Here is an 8,018-nt window from a genome sequence, read left to right as displayed (position 1 = left end):
TTGGTGATACCCTCTGTGTCGCCTTCTCCTGGATGGTCAGCCCAGTGTCCTGAATCCTTGAGCTCTTCCTCATGGCTTTGACTGGTGACTTACATTTCATCTTATTTGCTGCTCTCTTGGTCCTTGGATATGATGTCTTCTGCCACTCTCCTTGGTGGCTATTCTCCACCATCTCAGTCCCCTCTGAGGTCAGCTGAATCTGATCAGTGGCTGTCTCTGCCTAATCCACCAAGTGTGTACAAGACAAGATCTTTGTCTGTCACAGGTTCTCCTGCTGCTGCAAGTTGATCAGACTGGAATTTGATCCTGCGCAGATAATCTTGAGCAGTCTGGGATCCTTTCTTGATCGTTTGGATCTGAATACGCAGCTCAATTATTTGAGCATTTGTCATACAGCCAAGACTTCCGGTTTTTTTTCATCCATGCCTATAAGTATAATTATCTTTTCCAATCCGAGTGTTCCATCGGACTTACTCCATTTGCTTCTAGGGTCCATTTGCTTCTAGGGATAGATAGGGCTGGAGTCGTCAGTGCTAGAATGAAATGTGAATGAGAGCATAGATTGATTGTCTCACTGCATGTACGTATAGTAACCGGTTAATAATACTAAGGGTCCCTAATACTAATCTCGACATGAGAGGAACGTGTCCTCTCGGCCTTGATGTTTTTTCACTCAGACATGAGAGGTGAGATCGATTATATGATGGAGACAGATGGAGGAGCAGAAAGTGAGAGATTGTGGCGTGAAGCACATGTAAGGTGTACAACTCTTGAGACGGATGCATCGAGGTGCCGGCCTGTGAGAACGCTCGTCATAGCGTTGCGCCATAATTTTGTGATGGGTCTTTCGTTTTAAAAATAGGAGTTTTTCGGGTCTAGTTTACCGGTCCGTCAATAAATGCGTATGAAAAGTGAAATAGTTGATGTGATGGATGTGCCCGGTATCGATCAATGAAACATCGGCTCGACGCAGGATTTCAATAGAACGAAAAACATCGTAAGTAGTAGAGGGATAGGTACTTATTCCCGGCCAGCGGTATCATTGCTGCTCCCCCGCCTAATGCGGATCATTGTGCAATGCTTATGTGAAATCTCAATCCAAAAAATATTCGTTTCGTTGGAAAAACCAACGCCGACGTCAAGATCAGTCTCCTTTCCTTTCAAAAGTGAGCGAGCAGAGCTGAAAAAGATGGAGTTACCTGGAGATGAACAAATTCGATTTCATAACACAAACAGCACAAAGCGTCTCTCACGTCCATTCTTTTATTTTTAATTTTTCCCAACCTGCGTTGGATCCGCAGCTTGTGAACCGGCTTTTGGAAGGGGTGGAGGCACCTACCTTGAAAGACATGAACCTCCTTTTAAAAATGTATGGAATTGCGCCCGGAAATACAGAGGCTTTGCTTTTTGAAATCACAAAAATGGTAGAATCATACATGCAGCAGGCAGAATTGGCTTTGCCACCTGCATACGATGTTACCTGGTTTTGTAACCAGTTTCTGGGCGTGGATTCTTTCCCGTCTCTAAGGGATACTTTCGCGGATTTACATTTCAAGGGGCGCCAAAGCTTCACTTGGAACGCGGGCTTTGTTAATTTTTATAACGAAATATGGAGGGCCGAAGACTCCCCGCCGGGTAGCGTTGTAAGTGCTTCGAATCAGCTTTTTTTGGAAACCCCATTGGATCAATTTGTCATTTACCCAATAATTGATCTTCATGTGGGCAACTTTTATTTTACATTTACAATTTCAGTCTTGTATATGCTGCTCACTGTCGTTTTGGTCGTTTTTCTTTTTTTTGTTGTTACGAAAAAGGGAGGTGGAAAGTCAGTGCCAAATGCATGGCAATCCTTGGTCGAGCTTATTTATGATTTCGTGCTGAACCTGGTAAACGAACAAATAGGTGGTCTTTCCGGAAATGTGAAACAAAAGTTTTTCCCTCGCATCTCGGTCACTTTTACTTTTTCGTTATTTCGTAATCCCCAGGGTATGATACCCTTTAGCTTCACAGTGACAAGTCATTTTCTCATTACTTTGGCTCTTTCATTTTCCATTTTTATAGGCATTACGATCGTTGGATTTCAAAGACATGGGCTTCATTTTTTTAGCTTCTTATTACTCTGCGGGAGTCCCACTGCCGTTAGCACCTTTCTTAGTACTCCTTGAGCTAATCTCTTATTGTTTTCGTGCATTAAGCTTAGGAATACGTTTATTTGCTAATATGATGGCCGGTCATAGTTTAGTAAAGATTTTAAGTGGGTTTGCTTGGACTATGCTATTTCTGAATAATATTTTCTATTTCATAGGAGATCTTGGTCCCTTATTTATAGTTCTAGCATTAACCGGTCTGGAATTAGGTGTAGCTATATCACAAGCTCATGTTTCTACGATCTCAATTTGTATTTACTTGAATGATGCTACAAATCTCCATCAAAATGAGTCATTTCATAATTGAATAAAAACGAGGAGCCGAAGATTCTAGGGGGCTACAGCTGCGCTTTTGCAGCACTGAACATGGTTCCGGGTACTCAAGATATTGCGTTTGTGTTTGGAGAGGTGTAGATTGTAGATTCCAGCCGAGAAGACCAGGAAAAGATAAGGATAAAGAATGTCATATATCTCAGGAGCTAGATCACTTCCCGATGAACAAGTCAGAATTGCCTCAACAAAAATGGATGGAATTGGACCGAAAAAAGCCATTCAGCTTCGTTATCGATTAGGTATCAGTGGGAACATCAAGATGAATGAGTTAACTAAGTATCAGATCGACCAAATTGAACAAGATGATAGCTCAAGATCATGTTGTTCATTGGGAATTGAAGAGGGGAGAACGAGCAGACATCGAACGATTAATTTCTATTTCTCGTTATCGTGGAATCGTCATCAAGATGGATCGCCCTTACGCGGTCAACGAACTCATACTAATGCAAGGACTGCTCGCAAGCAAATTCGGAAATGAAAGAAGGCTACCGAAAGAACAAGCAACGGATTTCGCGCTCATCCCTTGCTAAAGCGCATACGTTTTCTTGCTCCTTGGTACTTGTCTGATCAATCACACTGTTCATTAGTTCACTTGATTTTTCGTTCGATGTCTTGACCGCTTACTATCACGTATACGTATAGTAGGCCCCCTTCGCCACTCCACGTCTGGCCCGTCTGGTCTCGCTCACTTCGCCCGCCTATCGTATCGGCTCGGCTTCGTCCGTCAAGCGACAGCTTCTGCCTCTGACGGCTTCACTATCGCTCATGACTGGTAGTAGTTGTCTCTATGTAGTAGTCGGCCTTTGTTAAGCTTCGCCAGAAGCGACTAGTCGCTTCCCGAATGCCTCTTTCTTGTACTAATTAATGTGTATGGTCTAGTCTTTCCAATGCCTCCTTCCTTGCCGCCAACGCACGCTAGATGGAGAGTAAGCAAGCTACCTTGCTTGCATTGCATTCGTTAAACGGTAGCTTCCGCGCCCTTCCTGCCTGCTTCAATTGATGTGAATGATCGTGTCTTCGACATCAATTCAGTCTGATTAGATATGTCATTGAAACAAATCTGTTTTGTCTCTGTTTTTCTTTTCGGATGATGAGGATGAGCAGCCGATCCTAACATAATTTTGGAGGAGCCGGACGACGAAGCCTCAAAATCAGATAAAGATGTCTCCGACGCGACCGGACTTCCACTAGATTTTTATAGGGGTCAGGAGGGAAAAGATATGCTGTTTTCTATCAGTCCCAAGCGGATACTCCCCAGCTTCCACGGTCCGCTTACCGAGGAAGAGATGCGGGAGGACCCAGGGCCAGAGCAAGTTGGGTTGGGGTATAGAGCCGTAAGCGCGGTGGGGGTGACAGAGGATGTGCTCGTACGGTTCATAGTTGGTATGATATTCTCGTGGATTGTTGGGAACGTCCTCTATATTCGAAATATGCCTTTCTAGGAGCATTACGATCTGCAGCTCAAATGGTCCCTTATGAAGTCTCTATTGGTCTTATTCTTATTGTGCGCCTTGTGAGCACGTTTGGATCCGCGAAGGCAATCGCTCGGATCTTCCCCTAACCCAACCCGGGAACGGACCGGAGGGAACCGCAGCATGAGGAATGTCCGCGTCTCGTCGCAAGGCTCATTTTGAGTTTTGGTCATAGGGCGGGCAGTGCAGTCCGGGCACAAGGGTCCTGGTACTACCCAGGTGCGAAGAACCCCGGAGGCGACTGCAATGAGCAAAAATGTAACTCACCGGCCTAAACGACGAGCAAACACTCGAACGTGAGAGCAAGGGATCACCCAACGAATGGACGAGCTCCAAGGAGGGAGGAGAGAGGGAGGCAAGAACCATGCTTTCAGAGAAGTGGCGGTCCGAATCCACTCTGACAAAAGAAAATAACAGACTAAGCCGTGCCGTAAGGGGGGCATTCTCCACACGGGACGGGGCCAAGGCCTTCATGTATGGGTGACAGATCGGCCATAGGAGTACTCCGGGATATACACCAGGGCAACTAATGTCGAGCATACGATGATGCCGCCCGTTTTCATTTCGTGAAAGTCCCCGGCAGAGGAAAGGGCTGTAGGTGATGGCGCGTTCTGCTTCTTAGGGCGATGAAATCGTTCCTATGGGATCGTGCGTGGCAGCTGGTATAGATGATGAGAAAGGCGTCCGCTTGAACCGGGACCTATTCTCATATAGGCAGCAAGCAAAGCTAAATAGGAATGGGGGCGACTGATGACTGCCTTTTTCGTCAGAAATCAAAAAGGGTGGAATGTGGAGCTAATATGGCTGGCTACAAGTATAGCCAAAGAAAGATGAGACGAGACGGACTGTCAGAGGACGCAGCGGGACTACCAGGGGAAAGCCCGCCCCCGCTAGCTAACATAGATATCTATTCTCGGTGCGCATATTCGAGATTTAGAATCTCTTTCCGACCAGGCCAGGCCGAATCGGGCCACCACTTGGGATGGGAATGGCTCAGCCCACATGCATCATTTGATGAAAGCACTCCAGTCCAGTCGCCTCCGATCAGTGGCTTGTCAACCACCGGACCGTAGCTCCTCACCAAATGCCCCTGCGTTGGGCAACACAGCACATGACTAGTTCGCTCAAGGACCACACCCTCTCGAGAGCAGGATGCCGGCCGAGATGGAGCGCCAACCTAGACTTTCCTTGGGCTTGCCTTGCCCCAACATCTAAATAAAGGGCGGGGCGCCGAAAAGGAAGCAGTGACGCCTTTTCGACGAAAGCTTAGCTTGGTAGGCGCAGCTTACTCACCCTACTCCCTTAGACAATGCAATGCTCTGAACACGAAAGTTTGCAGTTCAGCCTCTTCTCCCATGCAGAGTCGCAGGCAGCGCCTCGGATAAAAGCACGGACGAGCCACATGCAGGGAAACTTGCACGTGTGGTTCTGGCCGGGGACCCCGGTATACTGTACTAATATGTGTAGGTCCCTGTAATTCGAGTGAGATTGTCATGGCGCAAAAGCAGATATGGTCGGTATTCCCTTGTTCCCGTATTGGTTATGTTCCTTATTCCTCGTCTAGCAGAAACTAATCGAGCTCCGTCTGATCTCCCAGAAGCGGAAGCTGAATTAGTTGCAGGCTATAATGTAGAATATGCGCGGGATGCGATCCTTAATAGTTCACTGTTGGCGGAAGCCAATGTCTCGGGGACTCATTCTGACTTAAACAAGGGGTGGGTCTTTACCAACTTCCAAATCCAAGATTTAGGGAAAAAAAAAGAGGGGCAGGGCACTCTTCATTCTTCATTCGAAACTCATGAATGTCGGGTCGGAGGTTTTTGCTTGTTATCAAAAAGGGGAGTTGGGTAAAAGCAAACTCCCTCCTTGGACGAGCACGGGGCTTAGTCAAGTAGAACCGGGTTGCGCTGCTTGATGCTCCGATCGAAAACAAATCAGTGGGGCCATGCCGGTACGACAGAATATGCGTTAGAAAGGTCAATCCCTCCCCCCCTTTTTTATTTTTTAATGAAAAACCGGGCCGAACTTCTTAAAAAGCAGCCCACCCGCTTCCATAGAACAATATCGCGGGCAACGTAGACCTAAGTGGATTTATTGGATCCTGGGGAACCATCACAAGTACGGCCGGCCTATAGAACGAGAATGCCGTGTCGTCCAGCGGAGCTTAGAAGAAGGTGACTCGGAGCCTAAGGAAGGTGACTCGCGCAGACAGCTGACTCCTTTTCAATAGAAAGGAATAGCCAAACCTACCCAGCTGCTGGTCAATCTCAGTGATCTTATCGGCCGGCAAAGCGGAGACGGACGACCACGGTCCCGACCTTACCAGCACCGTAGTTTACTAATCAATGAAGCCCCTCAACCTACTATCTTTCTTACAAACTCAACCAAGCCTAACAAAACCCCATGCTCACGACATGTTCTTGATATTGATTGAGTTGGAGGGAGTCAGAGACTACCACGGAATCCTTCCATAGTCCACCCCGGTGACCTTCGTCACCAAAGCGTCACGACAGTTTCCAAGACCCCTCATATAATCTCCAGTGGGGATCAGTCGGAGCACGTAGGAATGCCGACCACTACATAAGCCACGTCTGGCTGAGGCGAGCAGCAAGCGGGGAGAGTATTTTGAAGTACAAGAACGTTGGGGTGGGACGCTAGTACTTAAACTAGGGTTGCTTCTTAGCGCTAATCTTGCGTTTTTCAGCAGTTAGTTTGTTAGCGCGCCTTCCTCCTTCTCTCATTTCGGAAAGATTTGGCAGTATTTTCTTATGATGACCTGGTCGAGAGAGTACGAAACATCGGTGTAAAAGATTGAGTGGGATGGTTATAGTAAGGGGCGAACCAAGTGCTTGCGCGAAGAAGCGAATCAATCAGAATGGAGACAAGGAAAGGAATCGAGGCCCGGCCCGGTAGCGATGCCTCTCACGCGGATGGGAGTTACTTTTCTTTATCACCGTAAGCGTTACGAAATGGACCCGCATTCCCCTTTGCTTTTCTTTTGCAACTAAGCTTAAAAGAAACATAGTAGTCTTTCAAGCCATTAGAAAACTCATTAAGTGCTCTGTTGAGTGAATGCCTGTTGAGAAGCTTAGGTCATACATTCCAGCTAATGCTACTTCCGCTATCTCGTAAGGAGGATACGACTCATAAACCTCCCTTGGTATTTGGGTAGGGAGAAAGATAATTAATTAGACTGAGTGAGGAATGTATACAACTACTGCTCAAAAGGCAATAAGAAGCACGCACTCCTACTAGACATGGAAGGAGTAAACCTAAAATATGCTTCTTCCCTTATGTTGAATCGACTTCCTTGTCTCTTTCTAGAAAGTCAGCAGCTGGCCCAAGGTGACCTACTGGGAAATGAAAAAACAATTGGTTCAATCGAGTACTTATAAGCCGAACGGAGTTCTCTCTCATATTGTTATGTTTACCTGGAATGCCATAAGCCTGCTCTCAAGGAACAACTCGAATCACTGCTGACGCGGGACTTGCTTTCGCACGGGGAGTTGGATAAATTACCCTCTTGTGGGTATGGCGATAGATAGCAATAGCAACGGATTGATTATGATTATGATTAAGTAGACTGACTGTTGGATGAGCTCCAAAAGGTGGTGAGCCTGATGAGTCAACCAAAGGGAGTGGGCCCTTTAAACCCTAGGGCGTAAGCATTTCTGCCTATCCAAAATAAGAGGTCAAGTCAATCTTGAATGCGGTTAGTACCTATTAGTATTAGATACAGAATCCTATTTGCTTGAGCGCCCCTATCCTCTATTCTCTCTATCTATAGATGGAGAAAGACATGCTCGATATGAATTGGGACAAAGAAGAAAGTCAAAAGCAGGAGGTAGGTCCGTGGTTTCAAGTTGAGTAGTGAGTGGTTCCTTGAGGGGAGTCGGCAGAAACCTTTACTCATTTGATTTCCTCCCCAAAAGAAGGAGGGGTTTTCCTGTGGTAGGCGCCAAGAAAGATACCATGAAATTAGGCACCAGGTACTATCCATCACACTTAGAGTTGGTATTTATTGTTTGATTCGAATCCCTGCTTACCAAACAGTTGTCATAACAGA

Source organism: Triticum urartu, unplaced genomic scaffold (assembly GCF_056163025.1).
Source record: "Triticum urartu cultivar PI428250 unplaced genomic scaffold, HENAU_Tu73 scaffold2, whole genome shotgun sequence".
Taxonomy (NCBI): Eukaryota; Viridiplantae; Streptophyta; class Magnoliopsida; order Poales; family Poaceae; genus Triticum; species Triticum urartu.
This window is presented reverse-complemented; position numbering follows the sequence as displayed.